The 20322-nt window shown below is 38.6% G+C and overlaps 1 long non-coding RNA gene across 1 annotated transcript; it reads right to left on the bottom strand.

Annotated features, from left to right (window-relative positions):
- Positions 1-2232: 2232 nt before the first annotated feature.
- On the bottom strand, positions 2233-19616 carry LOC121033800 (uncharacterized). The gene is made up of 3 exons (XR_005792124.1): positions 19163-19616; positions 11677-11754; positions 2233-2305 (listed from the first exon to the last, which is right to left on the bottom strand). It is a non-coding gene; the product is annotated as an uncharacterized LOC121033800 (long non-coding RNA).
- Positions 19617-20322: the final 706 nt, after the last annotated feature.

Below are 20322 nucleotides of genomic sequence, written 5' to 3'. Positions count from 1 at the left end.
ACACACATATCTATATCTATATATCTATATCTAGATATAGATATATAATGTCATTGCCAATGGCAAGATTTCATTCTTTATATCAAAAAGATATATAAAATTCTTTATATCAAAAAGAATGAAATCTTGCCACTGGCAATGACATGGATGGAGTTAGAGAGTATCATGCTGAGTGACATAAGTCAGTCAGAGAAAAACAAATACCATATAATTTCACTCACATGCATAATTTAAGAAATAAAACAAATGAACAAAGAAACAAAAAAGACAGAGAGAGGCAAACCGAGAAATAGACTCCTAACTATAGAGAACACACTAACGGTTACCAGAAGGGGGGTGTCGAGGGTGGATTAACTAAGTGATGGGGATTAAAGAGTGCACTTGTTTTGATGAGCACTGGGTGATGTATGGAAGTGATGAATCACTATAATGTGATTCTAATATTACACCTGAATCTAATATTACACTGTATGTTAACTCTCCTGGAATTTAAATAAAAACTTAAAAGAATTGTTACAATGGTAGATCTCATGTTGTGTTCTTACCACGGCGAGACAAAATTTTTCAACGTTTATTTATTTCCTTGGGACACAGAGAGACAGAGCATGAACGGGGGAGGGGCAGAGAGAGAGGGAGACACAGAATCGGAAACAGGCTCCAGGCTCTGAGCCATCAGCCCAGAGCCCGACGCGGGGCTCGAACTCACGGACCGCGAGATCGTGACCTGGCTGAAGTCGGTAGCTTAACCGACTGCGCCACCCAGTCTCCCCCAAAATTTTTAAAAAAGAAGAAAACAGAACTATAGATTAACATTACAGTTTTTTTGCTGTTTGATGGCATTCAGAAAATAAATACCTAAAAGGCACTCAGATAAATGTTTTGGAAAAGAATCCTGAGATATCAGGATAGAAGTTAATTTTTTTAGTGAACTAAGTCAAATATAGAAATGTCTAACTTCCAAGGTATTTAGTCCATATAGGGCCCTAAGACTATTTTTTTCCCTTATCTAATCTCAGTGAACGCTGGAGAATGCTGTAGAATTGGAATGGGCTGTCTGCAGCTATCATACATACTATTGTATCTTTTCCACAAAGAGCCTGATGTGTCTGTTGACTGATAAAACTTTCATCTGCACGGAAAAACCTTGTCAGAATCCAGTAAATACCAGTACTTGGCACATCTCTTTTACACATGGTCTGAAACATAGGATCAGTGGGGCACCTGGGTGGCTCGGTTGATGAAGTCTTCGGCTTCAGCTCAGACCATGATCTCGGGGTCTGTGAGTTTGAACCCCGTGTAAGGCTCTGTGCTGACGGCTCAGAACCTGGAGCCTGTTTTGGATTCTGTGTCCCCCTCTCTCGACCCTTCCCCTGCTCTCTCTCTGTCTCTGTCTCTCTCAAAAATAACTAAACGTTAAAAAAAAATTCTTTTAACATAGGATCAGTATTTATATACAGCTGCAAGTAAGTTAATTTCAAAGTGTAATGAATAAAATATGTCTTCCATCTTCATTTTAATTCTCGGTCTTGCGGAAATTCAAAATTGCAAACTCTAGGGGAGAAAGAACTGGGACTGTGACATTCTCAGGAAAATAAACTTCCTTCTCTTGAGTTAAAGAAGAGTTCTTAAAATATGCTTCAGCATTTCCAGCTCAACATAGCCAAGAAGAAAATGTCTCCCAGTAGGTGCGGAAGTGACAGGTGTGGTGGACAGATCTGGAACCGGAGTTTGGCTGCCTTCTTCCCTCATCATGGGAGACGGATTCTTTTCCATAGTGGAAATGTACTCGATGAGAGTCAGCCAGAACCTTAGAAATACTCAGTAAGTGCAGGCACATACTTTCAATGACTCTGTGGTTTATCGTAAGAATTAAGGGCATAAGAGTTTAGTTTCTCAACACGCAAACATAAATTTTAGTTGAGGAACTTTCTTAAACTTAGTTTCAGAATGTGAACAGTGACGGGAAACATGCCTAAACCACCACCCCTCTTTTTTTTTTTTTTTTGGCATTCTCCTTATTAGAGAGGTTTTAATTGTAACCATGTGGTTCATATTGAATCTGACAAGTCATGTAGCGATTAAAAATTGGAATGCTTTGACAGCAGGGTGAACATGAGGATCAGTTGCCGTGTAACTCCCCGTGATGGGGAGAGCCTGGCAAATGACTAGGCTCTGGTCAGGGGGGAGTCTTCAGCATCAGTGCACAAGGCGGAGAGGACTGACAGATCTCACCAGGACAGCACCTGGGGGTGGTGGACGCACTGACCAGTTCCACTGCTTGCTGGCTTTCCCTTGCGCTGCTTCTCTGTAACAACAAAACGGAAACAAGTTTTTCACAACCTTGTGGTCTAGATTTTAGGATTAACTCTGTAAGTCAAATGGGAGCCTTAAATGCAGACTCACATGGAAAACAATATATATGTATATATATACATACATATGTGTATATATACATACACATATGTATGTATATATATACATATACAAACATGTATATACACATGTTTTCTTGCAAAAAGATAATACATTGTGAAAGCTATTATGTCTGTGAGCAACATTTAAGGGTGAGAGGATTCTAATTTCTGTTCATTTTTATTCGATGTCAAGCGATCGTCAAAATTACTGTTTTATCAATTTTTTTCTAATTTGACTGTAAGTTGAAATCTTTGCTTTCATCTAATGTATGCCCTTGTTAATGACATGATAATCTTTGGCTGGTGCTGATTGATTTTCAGAACCTCTAGGAAGCCTCTTGCTAAATAAGCACTTTAGGTTTCAACTTAACGCCGTTTACAAAGAGAAGGAACTGAGCCACAAGTTGTATCCAGGTATGTGCGAAAAAATTTGTTTCCAGGTAGCACTCAAAGTTTCGTTGTTGTTGTTGTTGTTGTTGTTGTTATTGTTTTCAGTAGGAGCAGTATTTCCTAAGAGTGGTTGAACCATGGAGTACGAAGCAAAGAAACAAAAGCAGAAAGTTCAGAAAAAGAAAAAAAAATAAACTTATGAAGGAAAAAAAGTAAAAGTTATTTTCAATCTTAGCAATGTAATTGTCAAATTTATAACCTACAGGTTTTTATATTTTAGATTTAGTATAAAATATCTTTAGGGGCGCCTGGGTGGCTCATCCGTTGAGCATCTGACTTTGGCTAAGGTCATGATCTCACAGTTCATGGGTTCGAGCCCCGCATCAGGCTCTGTGCTGACTGCTCACTCAGAGCCTGGAGCCTGCCTCTGATTCTGTGTCTCCTTCTCTCTCTGCCCCTCCCCCGCTCATGCTGTGTCTCACTCTGTTTCTCAAAAATTAATAAATGTAAAAAAAATTTTAAATATCTTTAAGTCGCATCCGATTGGAATAGTATTATAAATAAATATTGTTAAGCTAAATCGACAATTTGAAAAATGGTATTTTTATCTATTTGTTTCATCAATTTTCAGAATGGTAAGATAGTAACTACCAGTGCTAACTAATTGTGCATGTTTGTGTATGTATGTTAGGTACCATTATGAGCCCATAGTTATATTTTTTTTTAAATATACTTCATTCCTTTTTATTGCTGAATAATTTCCCATTGTGTGGGTATACCACATTTTGTTTACCCATTCATATGTTCATAGCCATTCAAATGCCTTTGGCTATTATGAATAATGCTGCTATGAATGTCCATATACTAGTTATTGTGTGAACTTCTATCTATCTAGAGTACAGAACTAGTTGTGGAATCCCTATTTCATATAACTCTATGTTCAACATTTTGAACAACTGCCAGATGGTTTTCCAAAATGGCTGCCCATTTTACATTCCCACTAGCAACGAATTATGTTTCCAATTTCTCCACATTCTTGCCAATACTGGTAATTGTCTGCCTTTTTTATTAAAGCCACTTTCTTTGTAAGTGATATCTCTGTGGCTTTGATTTGTCTTTCCTCACTGATTAATGATGTTCAGAGGTGTGTGTGTGTGTGTGTGTGTGTGTGTGTGTGTGTGCTTATTACCAATTCATATATCTTCCCTGAAGAGACGTCTGTTCAAATCTTTGGCCCAGTTTTATTTTTTTTTTTAATTTTTTTTCAACGTTTTTTTATTTATTTTTGGGACAGAGAGAGACAGAGCATGAACGGGGGAGGGGCAGAGAGAGAGGGAGACACTGAATCGGAAACAGGCTCCAGGCTCTGAGCCATCAGCCCAGAGCCCGACGCGGGGCTCGAACTCACGGACAGTGAGATCGTGACCTGGCTGAAGTCGGACGCTTAACCGACTGCACCACCCAGGCGCCCCTCCAGTTTTATAATTGGGTTGTTGGGTTGTCTTTTTATTATTAAGGTTTGAGAGTTTGTTTACATTCTGGACTCCAGTTCCTTATCAGACGTATGATTTTCAAATATTTTCTCCCAGGCTGTGGCTGTCTTTTTACTTTCTTGATGATGAAATCCAACTTACTGATCTTCCTCTTATTGCTTGTGTATTTTTGGTGTTGAATCTAAGAAATTATTACCTAACTCATGATCATGAAGACTCCTATATTTTCTTCTAAGAATTTTATAATTTTGGCTTTTACATTTAGGTATAGAATCAGTGAATTCCCAGAGGAACCCTAGACCCTGGTTCCTTTCAGTGGCAAATGATGTTTACATACTGCAAGCTGGGTTCTAAGGGTGCACATCACTACAGAATTCTCAGGACTTGTTTTCCAGTGGACATTAGTGAAATAAATAATGCGTGCGCACACACTGACACACACACACAGTGAGTTTGAATCAATATTGATATTTTTAGTTTAATATTATATAGATTTCATATAGATTTACTTAGCTTTCATATCTTATAATTTTATCTTTTTTCTCTACCTGAAAAAATTATGGTTTCCAAAGATACTAATATAATTTTTTTTATTTTAAAGTACACCTAAAATAATTTCAAAATTATGTTAATATTACCATTGAAACTAAGATTATTGAATAAAGTTTAATATTTTTTTTAATCATTTGAATATACTACACTCAGGATATCCAATCAAGTATTGTGTTTAAAGGTAATTCTCTTTTCTCTAAGTGTGGTCACTCCTCCAACTGATATAAAGTTAGGTTCACTTGTTTCAGTTATAAGTACTTAGCTATTTGTGATGAGTGAAACAGAGAGACATTAAAGGTCTGGAACAGAGTGATGATAGAATCTGAGTTAAGTTTTAACAGGATCACCCTGAAATGTGTTAACAGAATGTGGGGGAGGGGAGGGGCAAAGACAGAAGTTAGGAGAACAATATTTAGGCACATTTAAATTTGTGTCTGGATACAAATCAATTGTGTTGACTGTTTTTAACTAGACTGTTTAGCAATTGTTTTCAATCCTGTTAAACAGTTACACAGCTCCCTAACAAGATGCACCACAAAAATCTTGCTTCCATCCCTGTCCCATTAATTCTGTTCTTTTGCTCCCCCTGAAACTAACCACTTTCATTAATTTTGAGGTAATTTTCCTTTTATATATTTTTGAAAATATAAGCAAGTAATACATGTTAATATTCGTATTTCCATCACTTTCTTAGACAAAAATTAGCATACTTGCTTTTTTCACTTAACAATAGAACTCAGACAAAACCATCAGTAGAAAGATATCACCCTCATTCAATTTGTAATTAAGGTTCTTCAATATATGAATGTACCAAGTAGTCTCCTACCGACTGATAGGTGGATTAATTCCATTCTTTGGTATAATAAGTAGGACCCCTCTAAACAGCCTGTGGAGTCCTCACTGTATCTTTGCCAGTACATGTTTGGAATATCTTCGTAGAGATGGGATTGCTGCATATAGCAGACATGGTCTTTGCTCCCTCAAGATCCCCGTTCTTCCCATTTCTGTGCGCTCCTCCCCCAGCTTCTGGGAGTCTTTGCTCTTCATGGCCCTCAGCTGCAACTAAAGGACTGCCCTCAAGATACTGGAGCAGGCACCACTGAACTTACCTCCTTCCTGGGAGGCTTTTAACAAAGGATGAATTGGTGTCAGAGTGTGAAAGCCCAGGTACTCCTGTGAAATCAGGCAGACGCTTCTTTCTGAAAACTGCCTGAAAGTGAAATCTTCCAAGACATCTTTGTCTTTCTTGCCCTCACTCCCTTTGCAGTTTCCTGGGAGCACTTCCCTAATTACCCATTTTGTACACGAATCTTCATTTCAGAGCCCGCTCTTGGAGAACTGGACTCAAGATTTTGAATCTATGTCATTTTGCCAGATGTTACCAAATTTCCCTCCACATGGGATGTATTGTTTTGCCTTCTTATCAGCAGTGCACAAGAGGGCCTTTTTCTGAAGATCCTCGCCAACAGAATGTGTTGCCAAATTTAATTTGAAACTTTCAAAATAGGTAAGCCATTTCACGTTAGAAGTTGTGATCTTAAAAAAAAAACCGAGATTTATTTACATCTCCTATTAGATGCTACATTATCTCAGTAAAATATAATGGTAAGGCCCAATGGTTCAAGGCACTGTCAATAACCAGACAATCACATTTTTCCAGATGATCTCTCTCAACATATTAAATGAATTAATTAGTAGCAAAAGAGAAATGGACTTTAAAGTCAGTGAATTAATGCACAGCATTTATTAAGCACCTCTAAAGTATTTAAATGTAAAGAATAGTAATTTATTAATTAAAATAAGGAGAGCACAATGGTTAAAGCATACTTTGGGAAGAAGATGTTAAGATAAATTTTTTAAAATACTTCCGGTTTCTCATTGTATATCTTGAACAAATAGGCAGTTTGGATTTATACGTAAGAGATTGTTGAATAGCTTACACTTCAGAACTATTTGCAAACGAGACAAATTGCAGCAGCTATCACTAAACGAACAAAGCAAAAGCTTTAGAACAGAGCTAACTGGTGACGCATGGGTGGCTCAGTCAGTTAAGCAGCTCTTGACTTAGCTCAGGTCGGGATCTCGCAGCTTGTGAGTTCTAGCCCTGCATTGGGCTTTGCGCTGACAGCGAGCAGGCTGGTTGGGATTCTGTCGCCCTCTCTCTCTGCTCCTCCCTGGCTTGCTCTCTATCTCTCTCTCAAAATAAATAAAAATAAATTTTAAAAAATTAAAAAGAAAGAAACAGAGCTCACTGAGTTTGCAGCCACAAATCAAGAAATCAAGACACCAACAGAAAAACTAGTGAGATAAATATATTAGCCCTTGGTTCATACATCATGGCCAATGTAGACATCTGTAGAGTCAAATATCGATGCTTTAGAGGGAAATCCATTATTATATCTTTAGAAATAAAATAGGAAACTAAATACTAAGGTAATAATGCAACATAAGAACATAATACAAGGTGGCCACACTCTTAAAAAGAGAGATTTTATACTCAAATCACAATCTAGTAGAAGTGTTAACTCTTCTTTTAGTCAATAAATATTTATTGAATATTACTATACACCAGGCATTAACTTAACAATTCAGAGTATCATCAGCACACAAAACAGAGATCCTAGGGAGACAAATACAAATAGCCATAATAAATAAGTCCAACTATGTAGAATGTCAGAAATTGGTAAGTGCCGAGGAAAAAATAATATAAGTGGGGCAAGGGAGATTTGGACTGCAGGTGAAAGTTTGTGATTTTAAATATGGTCGTCATGGCAGGCCTCATTGAGAATGAGACATTAGAGCAGCCTGGAAGGAGGTGGCAAGTGTTAACCGTGTGGCTGTCTGGACGAGGAGGCTCACAGGCGGGGGAAAACAGCTGGTGCCCAAGCTCTAAGGCAGCAGTGTGAGTGGGGTGCTTGAGGAACAGCTAGGAAGCCACTGTAACTGTAACAGAATGAGAGGAAAAGGAGGAGATGAGGTCATAGAAATAAGAGAGGGAAAGTTCTTTAAGGACCTCATAAGCCATTATAAGTACTTAGCTATCTGTGATGAGTGAAATAGAGAGACGTTAAAGGTTTGGCACAGAGAGATGATAGGATCTGAGTTAAGTTTTAACAGGATCACCCTGAAATGTGTTAATAGAATGTGGGGGAGGGGAGGGGCAAAGACAGAAGTTAGGAGAACAATCAGAAGTTATACAATATCTGAGAGAGGGATGGAAGCTCTGGAGGAGGTGAAACACTTTGATTCTGGATAAAGTTTAAGATAGAGGCAACAGTATTTCCTACCAAATTAAGTGTGGAGTGAGAAGGAATGAGAGGAATTAAAAACCAAAGGATTTTGGTTTGGTCAACGGGAGGAACAGAGTTACTGCAAGTCAGATGGGAAAATGCAGTGGTGGCACAGTTTTTAGGAAGGAGCTAAGGGTATCAGTTTTGCACAACGTGTAAACCCTACTTCCGTGTTAAAATAATGCATAGCCTCTGACATTAAAATACCAATTAAAATTTCCTTTAAGTTAGGAATGGCATCTGACAGCTTTTGAATTCCCACAAAATGTCGAGTACAGGCTATTACACATGGAAGGTGTAAGAGGAATATTTGCTGAATGAAGTAAACGTTTGCACTCAGTCCTTCCAAATTTCGCACCACAGTGTGTGTGAAATACATGAACACAGCCTGTCTCAAACTTATTGCTAATGCTTTGTTGATGCTCTGTTTTAAGTGATGCAACAATTTTTGAGAAATTGGTAAACTAGCCAAACTGATAATACTCAAAAAGAATCTAAAATAGTACATAGGGGTGCCTAGCTGGCTCAGTCAGAAGATCATGCAATTCCTGATCTCAAGTTCTTGAGCTTGAGCCCCACATTGGGTGTAGAGATTACTTAAATAGGTAACAAGTTAAAACATAAAATAGAACTATAGAATCTAAAAATAGTAGTATAGAGGGGCACCTGGGTGGCTCAGCCTGTTGACTATCAGACCCTTGATTTTGGCTCAGGTCATGATCTCAGGGTTATGAGATTGAGCCTCATGTCATCCCAGGGTCATGAGATTGAGCCTGCACTGAGCGTGGAACCTGCTTAAGATTCTCTCTCTCTCTCTCTCTCTCTCTCTCTCTCTCTCTGTCTCCCTCCCTCTCTCTCTCTCCCCGTCCCTTTCCCCCACTCATGCATGCTTTCTCCCTCTCTCAAATAAATGAATAACAAATAAATAAGCAAAATTATAGAAGTGCATATAAATGTATATAATGGTTTTTGATATTTCCATCAATAGCTTTTCTTTTAACATAAGCAGATGTAATTCATTTAAGAATACAATGTTTAATGTATTTTTGTAAAACCTCAATAAGTTTGAAATAGATCTTTAAGTTTTATAGCCATCCATTTTACACAAACTTTCCATCTTGTTTCCTGAATCACAATGTACATGCCTACTCAGAACTACCAATATACGTAAAATAACAATAAGGCAGCCATATACTTACAATATCTCATTTCCACATCTTTTAACAAAATCTTATATTCGCACAATACTTCCTGAGTTTCTTTCTCTTACTATTCTACAACACCATGGAGTAAATGCGCATACAATTCCAGTCATTTAAAAGGGAGGCTCATGCCCAAACTAGTATTGAGCTTCTTTTCATTTTAATAGATGACAGTTAAATTTATGAAGGGTTTGGGTTCCCCAAATAGAGCGGTTATCAATGCACAATTGATAGATACGTTGCTGTGTGAGGAGTTAAAGTTCAGATATTTCTTCCTTTCTATTCTCCAAATTATAACACTTAAAGCAAAACATTCCTTGAAAAAAATTAAAGGATTTAGTCTCTAGAAAGTTTTCTGCAATATTAGCTGACAAAGAAAGAGTTAAATCGAACTTTGGATATATGTTAGTCATAACATAATCTCTTGATATATTAGTAGGTCAATAGTTCAGCCCAGAAAGGGACTCTAACTTGAGCAGACACTAATTAAAAGAATCAATTCTTATCCTACTACATACGTCCAATCATATTAACACATTTCTAGATTTCTTACTCAGTGGACTAGTCAAGATTAAAGGATTTGCTAATATGAAGGAACAGAGTATGCTTCCAAACTGACTGAGCAGATTTGTGAACAAATTAGTTCATTTAAAATTGACAGTGAAAGATTGATTTTGCAGAGAATGAGTTACCTAAGGTATTCATCATTTCCTCTGCCTCTGCACACAAGACAGAGATCCGTTTCCTTCACTTTCTGATTGTAATAGGGCTGCTTACTGAGCACCTTTATTTTACAGTCCTGATTGCAGCCTGTCATTCTTTTTAATTCAGACATATTTTAGCCTCTTAGACCTTCAGAAATAACTTCCTTAAAAGCCTCAGTAAAATGACTCATTACATGTTGCTCGACTATGCTATAAATTATAATACAGCAGAAAGTTCTAATTGCACAAAAGATCCAATTACTCATAAGGCTATTGGACTCATTATTCAAATGCAGGAGTGAGCAGGAAAGCCAGATGCAGAAATATTTTTCCAGAGTTGAAGGCCACTACTCTACAACTCTGATAAAATCTAAGATGTTTGCTATTTGGTATATATTAGTAAATATTCACTAGTAAATAATCTATGACAAAGATTAGAAACTGTGCACCAAAACCATGGAGACAGAAATGCAGAAATTGTTGAGGGATTCATGTTTAAGTCTAAGAAAATAAAAGCAAAACCTTGTGGAAGAAGAGAAACAATAGAACACAGCAATGACAGCAACAAACACAATTTAGGAAGCAAGAATTCATTTAAAACAAATCCGAAGAAAATGTTATAAATTTGTACTATTTGATTCACAAGGACCTAGACTTCAGATATCAGACAGAAATTATGGTAAGATGACATATGTAGGGGGTAGAATTTTTAGGACTTGTTAATTAATTGTTAATTACTTGTTAACTTTTAGGACTTAATTAATTAAGCTTGGGATGGTGGGAGAGTGGAGAAAAGTCTAGGTTAAATATTGGAGGGGAAAGAGTTTGGTAATATGGTCCACGACAGTGCCCGCTCATTCAAATATGGTGGAGAAATTAGAGGAGAAGGTTTTGATTTTTTATATCTGGATTATCTATGGGAAATCGAATGGATATATTTACATGGGATTTGGGTAGACAGATCTGTGTCCACAAGTTATATGTAAATATACTATTATCTCTCTTTTGCAAATGCTGAGACAGAAGATTTAATTTTCCACAAAGCATCACAGTCAATCAACACTGGTATCAGATTATCTAATGTTTTAGATCATAATAAGAGGGGTATGCGTGGGGTTGTGTGTGTGAATCTGTGTGTTTAAAACAACACAGATGTCAGGTAGGGAAATCCAATGGCTTCCCCGAGATTTCTGTGGAATGCCTGGGATATTTCATGTTCAATTTTGGTTCAGTTTTGCTGCATTTTAACATCTATGTCCATTCCTGGCTGCACACAGGTGTCAGCTGTCATCACTGTACCTATATCTCAACAAACCGTACCTATATCTGCACCCATATATTTTGTCTTTCCTTCTGTTATAAATATGTCATAGTAACAAAATCTTCATTTCCTAAGTCCAACTCCACCACATGTATCCTAGCTGCTAACCCTACTCCCCTACTCAAGAATCTCACTCCTGTAGTGGTCTCCTATTTTCCCAATCATTTGTTTTTCTTCACTATCAGATTGTTTTTCCATAAAAAAAAAATTAATAAGTATAACTATTCCTCTGTTAATTTCCATCAAAAATAATTCCTAAAAATGACCATCCATAAAAAGGTCCCCAAAATATACACCCCCTCCAGCTTACCCATTGTTGCTTGAACCACTTCGTTGAAGTTTTTGTCCCCCACTGCACCCAGCTGCTCTTGCCAAGGACTTTAATGACCTGTACATGTTAAAGGCAATAGTCAATGTTCAGCCCTCAACTTATTTGACCTATTTACATTATTTGACAAAACTGATAACATAGTCTTTCTTGAAACACTTTTCTTGTCTATTTGGGTACCACTCTAACTGGGCTCTCTTTCTCCCTATTTGGCTGCTCCTTCTCAGTTTCATTTACTGATTCCTACTCATATCCCCAATCCCTAAATGTCCAGATTGCCTCTAGGGCTCTATCCCCAGAACTCTTTTATTCTCTGTCTACACTAAGTCTCTTGGTGATCTCAGAGGTCTTGTGCCTTTGAATCCCATCTATAGGCTAATGCCACCCAAAAGTATCTCAGCAGCCCAGACCTCTTTCTTAAACTCCAGACTTTTTTTTCGCAACTGCCTACTCTCCTCTCTACTTGGTTGCCTGATAGGCATCTCAAATGTAATATGCCCAAAATCACACTCTTCATTTCCAAGCTGCCAAAACTGTCTTCATACAGACATTCCATCACCATCAATGGTAACTCCCATTTTTCCACCACCCAAGCCAGAACTCTTAGAGCTTTCCTTCCCTTCTCCCTTTCTTACTATGAAGTCATGAGCAACTCCCATTTACTCTTTTTTCCTAAGTTTAAATTTCCCCATCTCCAGCTCCCTACCCTTGTTCAAGCCATATTACCAAACCATCACTAGATGGTTGGTATAGCTTCTGAACTGGTCTCACTATTTCCTTTCTTGCCCTTACAGACATTCTCCACCCTACCGCCAGTATAACATTGTAAAATATAAATTAGATCATGTTACTCATTGCTCAAAAGCCCAGCGTGAAATCTGTTGTCGCTCAGAGTAAACTTTCAAGTCCTTATAACAGACTACAAGACCCTAAGTAATTAGTTCTTCTGTAAATACTTGGACATCAGACACTAACTCTCCTTCTTGCTTACCCTGATCCTTTCACACTGGCCTCCTTGCTGTAATTGGAACATTCCAAGTAAGATCTACCACAGGGCCTTCACCTTTGCCATTCCTTTAATAAGAACACTTTTTGTCCATAAACCTTCCTGTTTCCTCACTATTTCAAGCACTACTCAAACGTTACCTCTATTAATTTAAATATGGATTTGGCTGTTGTAACAAAACAAAGCATAGCAATGATTTTAAAAAGATGGAAGATAGAAGTTGATCTCTCCTTCTCATATGAATCTGGTATTAGTGGTCCTAGGCTATTATTACCACTTCATAGTATTAGACACTCAGACATCTTCAGTCATATTGCTTAACCATCCTCAAAATGCAGCTTCCATCTTAAAGCCTGTGACCACTACATCTGTCACCACGTTCACCTTCCAGACATTGGGAGAGAAGAAAAAGCAAGGTGGGGGGTGGGGGGGGACGGGGCAAAGCTCAGTTGCACGCATCACTTCAAGTTATATCCCATCAACGACAGCTTAATCCCCAACCATAAGAAAGACTCGGGAATGCCATTTTAGCAGTGTGATTTTGTGGTCAGCAAACAATTAAGTGTCCTATAACCAAAGGAAAAAGAAAACATGGGCATCGGGAGACAATTAGCAGCCTTTGTCACATTATTTTATCAGAGAAGTTTTACCTGACCTACCTATATAAAATAACACTTATTTCTTCATTCCACAATCACCTTTAATATGCTTTATTTTCTTTATAGCACTTGTGTAAATATACCTTCCATATTATACCTTATAAAATATACCTTACTTTTATATGTTTGCTTGCTGACTTAGTTTCTGTTTCCCATCACAAAAATGTAAGATCCTTCAGGGCAAGAATTTTATGTTTTAATCATGGCATCCCCATAGATACAGGCCCTCAACAATTATATTCTGGACGAAGAAGAACTCTGAAAATCCCTGAACTCACTACATTCTCTCTCACTCCCATGCAATTTCACATCCTGCTTTTCCATTTGAAATATCCTATTGCCCTTTATTTGCCTAACATTAATGTCTTTGTAAGATTCAGATTCAGGCTCGGGTATTAGCACCACTGTGAAGACTTCATGCATCTTCTAGGCATCCATTCTGCATGCACATCTCTAACCCTGCATTATGGTCCTCTACGTCAGCATCTGTCTTTATTATTATAAACTCCTTGAGGATAAGAAATGATTTCATATCTTTGTATCCCAGGGACCCCATTAGTCAGGACTCTTAGCTGCAATTGGCAGAAACTCATTTGACACTGCTTAAGTTAAAAAGAGTTCTTAAAACCAGGTAGGGTAGGAGCACCTGGGGGCCTCAGTCAGTTAAGTGTCTGACTTCAGCCTAGGTCATGATCTCACAGTTCATGAGTTTGAGCCCCATGTCAGGCTCTGTGTGGTTAGCACAGAGCCTGGAGTCTGCTCCCTCTCTCTTCGCCCCTCCCCGCTGGCTCTCTCTCTCTCTCTCTCTCTCTCTCTCTCTCTCTCTCTCTCTTAAAAATAAATACTAAAAAAAATTTTTTTTAAATAAAACCAGGTGAGGCTGGGGTCAGTGTTTCCTTATGTGACTCCAAGGGCGATAAGGCTACATCCTCCTTCACCTTGATCATTTCCAATGGAAAGAGAGTTCTCACGAAGGAAGCTGGTTTTTCTATTTTTTTTCTGAGAAACACTTGGTCATATTTTGTATAAGCCTGAAGTTACCTTTATACTCTCCATATATTTAATAATGTTTTTCTTCTCTCTAGATTAAAAGGTGAGTGGAAAATGTGACTCTCAAGACAGTCACCTCAAGATTTGTGGAGACCTTCCTGGAAGAAAAATCACTTCATAAGTTTGTAGTAATTCAAACATGTCATTTCTACAGGAAATATTCATCTAGAAATAGTCACCACGTGTTGCTTACTATTGGTCAAAAGGCCAGAGAAGAACCTGACTTGTGAAAGCCACCTCAAATTAGGTAATGAAGTTGTGATTAGATGTCATCCCTGACAATCATTTTTACCTTAAAGTCCTGATGGGAGAGGTTGAATACCCCTCCTCTGAAGTAGAAGCCCAGCCTGCCTGACAAAGAATGTGCATGTGCATTGTAGACCATTCCTGCTTGAAAATACTAAAAGATAGAAACCCTAACATACTCAAACTAGAGCATCACAACTTAGTGCTGAGTGATATTATTTTGAACAAGCAATGTTGGGGAGCCATGTAACACTTTCACTGATCTGAACAGCGATGCCCTGAAATTTCTCACTGTTTATTTTTGAAGAAATAAAAATCGGGTCTCATGTGGAGAAAGTCCTCACCCTCTGACTTTGCAAAGCATCAATGACAGCTTCCTTCAATTCTCAGTCATGCCTCCCCTTTCTCATTGGCTCAGATGGGTTCAGAGCACATCCAGAAGCCAGTCACTGTGGCCTTGAGGAGGGATAGACTGATTAACTAAACTAGTTCATTTTCCACCCAGGAAGCATGGGTGGATCAATCCTACGCAGAGTGGGGATGGAGAGGAGGGAGGAGTGAATTCTCCAACACACTGCTTTCAACCAACCAGAAGAGGAGAACATGTAAGCTCACAAATGTCCATTACAGATTTCACTGAGAGTTTTAGAGATACACACGTACAGTATAATTTTGTGTAAAAAACTATCCTTAGGGAAATGTAAATATATAATATATATGTAAAACAGAAGAAGGACTTCAAATCAGGCAGCATAATATCAGCAGTGGTTACCCCTTGGGAAGGCAATGAGGGTGTGAGAATCCAATGAGAGGGACAGGGTTCACATTTAACCTTGTGCACATATGTATTGTCTGAATTTCATAATAAGAATGTAGTCATAAATTACTTGTGTGCTGAAAACAATTTTTAATTAGAAAACAACACATATCCCTTATGACAGAAAGTTTATAGCTTTACTTAATGAACAGTCTTTTTGAACAAGGCAGGCAATATTGACAGGATGTCATTACAGTTATACTTCATGAACCTTGATATAGATGAAAATAACTGGCTTCACATATAGTTCTAATTTTTTGAATTATGTTGATTTCCTGTGATAAGCCAAATCGAACCATTTTTAGTAGATTAGCATTTGTCTTGCGGAATTTAGCGTGTAGGAAATAAAACAAAAAGAAAGAAAAAGAAAATATGTATTTGCCTAATGATTTCTCTCACACATTACAATAATTGTCACTCTGTTCCCTGAAATTTTATTTATTTATTCACTTTCACGTGAGGGAACCATGGCAAAGCACTAAAAATTGCCCGTACTATTCTTATTATGGTGTTTCTAAAATAAATCCTTAATGGGCTACCCGAACCACCACAAATACCCCTGTAATCTCCCTTCCGCTTTTTGATTTGTTGACGAAAAAGTAAGGTGTGTGTGTGTAATGACAATAATTATTAAACACATGCGAACATTTATTTATTCATGTGTCAAAACTGTATAGAATACCTACTACAGTTTAGCCACTGTGAAAGGAGAACAAGGCTGAATGACACAGTCCCTGCTCCAGGAATTACAGGTACTACTAAAAACCACTAATAAGTAAGCAATGCCTTTGAGTGTGCTGCATTTATGAGGAAGGGGAAACTGAGAGTCACCGAGTCAGTCTTACATGGGGGTAAGGGTAGAGAGGAGATTGTCAGGCAAAGCTTCCCAGAGAAACAGCTGCTTGGCAGACTGATGGGGTTCAGGACATGCTACCCCAAAACACGGCGCCTGAGTATACTGAATATTTTAAGCTGACAGAGTTTGAGAGCATGGAAGAAACAGGAGGTCCCCTTTGACCATCTTCCCATCCTTCTCCCCTGAAACAGGTCATTTTTTCACATGAGAGACGCCCTCCCTACACCTGCAGGAGAAGAACATCCTCATCTCCTAAGACAAAGATCTGAGAAGAATCTAACAAACTGACTTTGCTAAGTTTCCCCCAGTTTACTGTACTTACCTCATGCTCCTTAACCTATCCTATTGCGCCATGACTATCACTCTTCATCAAACCTAGCATAAAAACACCCAGTCCTTCTGTCTCTCTGGGTTTTTATTTCCTTATGAAGTCTCATATGTCATCGCATAAAAGTTATGTTAAAAAAAGATGTGTGGGGGCGCCTGGGTGGCTCCGTCGGTTAAGCGTCCGACTTCAGCTCAGGTCACGATCTCGCAGTCCGTGAGTTCAAGCCCGCGTCAGGCTCTGTGCTGACGGCTCAGAGCCTGGAGCCTGTTTCAGATTCTGTGTCTCCCTCTCTCTCTGCCCCTCCCCCATTCATGCTCTGTCTCTCTGTCCCAAAAATAAATAAAAGTTAAAAAAAAAAAGATGTGTGCTTTTCTCCCGTGAACCTATCTTTGTCCGTCTAATTTTCAGACACAGCCAGAGGCCCTAAAAGAACCGAAGAAACTTAATTTTCTTCCCCTACACAATGAGGTGAGAGTGCATTCTGGGCTTAGGGAATGGCAAGTATGCCAAATGGAGTTGGGTAGAATTGGGAAGCTGCAAATCATCCAGGACTAATGAAATGGAAGGTGAGGAGTGATCACCAAGTAGACAAGCGACAACACTTTACTATATGTCACTGTAAAGACTTTGTCATAGGTAACGCAATAATACCAAATAGGAGAAAGGAAAGACGAAATGTGCTTTAGGGAGAAAACTCTAGTCTAGATGCCAGGCAAAAGCAAATTAAAGGGGATAAGGACACAGGGAGGACCAGTTAAGAAGCCGCCATATTAATCCAAGTGAGAAATGATGGCTTGAACTAAATGGCCCTGGCATTCTTAGGAGATTTGAAGATCAAATACCTGTGGGATTGTGAGAGCAGGAGGAGTCTGTGAACCTTCCCCCCAGAAAGGGAAAGGCATATGGTTACGTGCATTTCTCTGGGGGAAAGAACATATAGCTCTTATCAGATCCCAATGTGGCTTCATAACTGAAACAAGACTCAAACTACTACACTGTGCTATGCTATTCTCATAGTCACACTTTATTTAAAGACTCAAATCTCCTTATAATTGTTTCTCGAAGTTGCCAGATTTAGCTAATAGAAACACAAGATTAGATACAGGATTTAGCAAACAAAAATTTACTTTCAACTGGGCGTCCTGTACTTTATTTGGCATCGCTACTGAAAGACTCTCACGCTGTGAAATAACATTTCTCTGGGATGACACATTATATTCCTCATTATCTGGGTACAAAGTTCCTTCAATTCAAATTCCATTAATTAATTTATTCGTTCAACAAATATTGATTGGCTGCCTACTCTGTATATACTGAGTACACATTAGTGAGTAAACAGATCATAGTCCCTTTCTCTGGGGACCTTACAATGTAATTGGGAAGATGAATTTTTTTTTGAAAAGTAAATTAAAGAATTAATAAATAATTATAACTAGTAAGTGCTAGGAGACAAGCAGGGAGCAGTGATAGAGAACAATGTAACATTTCACTCAGAGGGGAAGGAAGCCAGGCCAGGGGAAAGGCAGGGAGGAAGGGGTTCTAAGCAGTGCGAAGAGTCTGATGGAAGAATTGGAGGTGAGGAAGAGCTATTGAGTTTGTAAAACACAAAGACTTTGTTTCGTGGTCAGAGGGGAGAGTGGAAGCAGAGTCAGCTACATAATGTGCAGGGCCCGTTGCAAAATGAAAATGTGGCCCCTTGTTCAAAAAGCAAGGAAACCGTGCCATTAAAGGTCCTAAAATATAACATCTTTTCTTTTGTTATGTATTTTAACTTGCTACTTAATATCATGCTAAGTTTAAAAATATCTTTTTATTTATTTTAAATATTTATTTTTGGGGGGTGGAGGGGCAGAGAGAGAGGGAGACAGAGGATCCAAAGTGCTTCGTGCTGACAGCAGAGAGCTCGATGCTCATGAGATCACTCCCTGAACTGAAGTGGGTCGCTTAAACTGAGCCACCCAGGTGCCTCCAAAAAAAATATTTTTTAAGTTAAAATTTTAAATCATTCGCATAGATTTTCCATTTGTCTTTATATTTGGCAATGTCACTTTTAAATGCAAATATAACAACATTTACCCCATAGGCAGAATCACCAAAATTACACAATTTGTATTTTGTAGCTCATATATTTAATTCTTATCAAAACAGGGGAAATGCTGCACGAGACGAACTCAACTGTTTTTATATCACTTCCTGATACAAACCCATTCTAACGCTCTTTGCTTGTAGCTTACCGGTGGATAAAGAAGGACTCAGTAGAAAAGGAGCTATGGACTGCCCTATCTTCCCCTTCTCATCTATATCATTCCTCTCATTGTACGTTATTGGCTAACGCGGGGAAGTCAGAGTAAGAGAGATATAGTAGAGTTTTTTGGTCCTTCGGGTTTCTTAGAATGCTATTGCCTTCTTTCTGCACTAGACACACGGTCTCCTTCCCAGGGAAAAGATGGCTTCTGGGGGCCTCAGCACCCTCCACTTATTTAACTTATAGACACAGCACGCTCACCTTGTATCTAACTCCCACGCAGTCTTGAGTTCAGCGGAATTTAGCGTTTCTAGAGCACAGCACGCTGGGCATCACGGAACGATGGGTCCACAGAGTTGCACACATTTCTTTGCTGACCGCATGCTCTGTTGTTCCATTGGACTCTACTTACAAAAAACAAACTCAAAGGTAAAATCAGGAACTTCAGAATGGCAACAAAAGAACATTACACCAAACACATGTATCATGGCCCATGAAGTCAGTCCTATGTGAGAGGACATGAAGCATGGAGAAGCGGGCAGAAATCAGACCATGTAATTAATGATATTTGGTGTCTGTACTTTTCCAGTTGCTCTCCCTACTCCCAGCTCCTCTTTCTTCTGTATGGAAAACCTAGACATCATTTAAATGTAACAATCCCATAGGGCGCCCAGGTGGCTCAGTAGGTTGAGCCTCCAACTCTTGATTTCCGCTCAGGTCATGATCCCACAGTCTTGGTTGGGATCGAGCTTCATTCACATCAGGCTCTGCGACAAGTGTGGGGCCTGCTTAAGATTCTCTCTCTCTCTTTCCCCCGTCCCTCTCCCCTGCTTACACACACACCCTCTCTCTCTAAAAAAGAAAAAAAAGTAACAATCCTTGTTCTAAATCTATTCCGTTTATTCCAATATAACTGATTTCTTTCTACTTAGGAGGCCTTTTCTTTCTTACTACTAATGATGCCTTGTACTTAAATGAAAAACAATCAAAACCCAAATTTTCCTTTATTCCAATATTTATCTCTAGATCTGTCACTAAAATAATGACAATAAAATAACAGCAACAATAACACATTATGCATCATGGAATCAGTAATGAAGGCCAAATATTTTGGGTAGTAGTTTGAAGTAAAAAATGCTTAGATGCAGACATCCTGAATCTCCAAGAACTCTCTGACAGTTGAATTTTGCCATTTCACAGGACTGTTGGCTCTGGGGTGATGCCCCCTTAATCTGTTTTCTGACACCCATTAATGCATTTCCTCACTTTCATGATTGAAGTACAGCATGCACTGATCATTGATTTGTAAAGTTGAGTGTGAATGTCCGATGCATTTTAAAGAGAAACCTTTAACACTTCATTCTGTTCTAGCCTGACTTCACTTTACAGTGTAGTCCCCTGTGTCACTTGCTCTCTGGGTC

The sequence above is a fragment of the Herpailurus yagouaroundi genome, unplaced genomic scaffold (assembly GCF_014898765.1).
Source record: "Herpailurus yagouaroundi ecotype Mexico unplaced genomic scaffold, PumYag 159, whole genome shotgun sequence".
In the NCBI taxonomy this organism is placed as follows: domain Eukaryota; kingdom Metazoa; phylum Chordata; class Mammalia; order Carnivora; family Felidae; genus Herpailurus; species Herpailurus yagouaroundi.
Note: the sequence above shows the minus strand (reverse complement) of the source record. Positions and strands in the feature narration are given on the sequence as shown.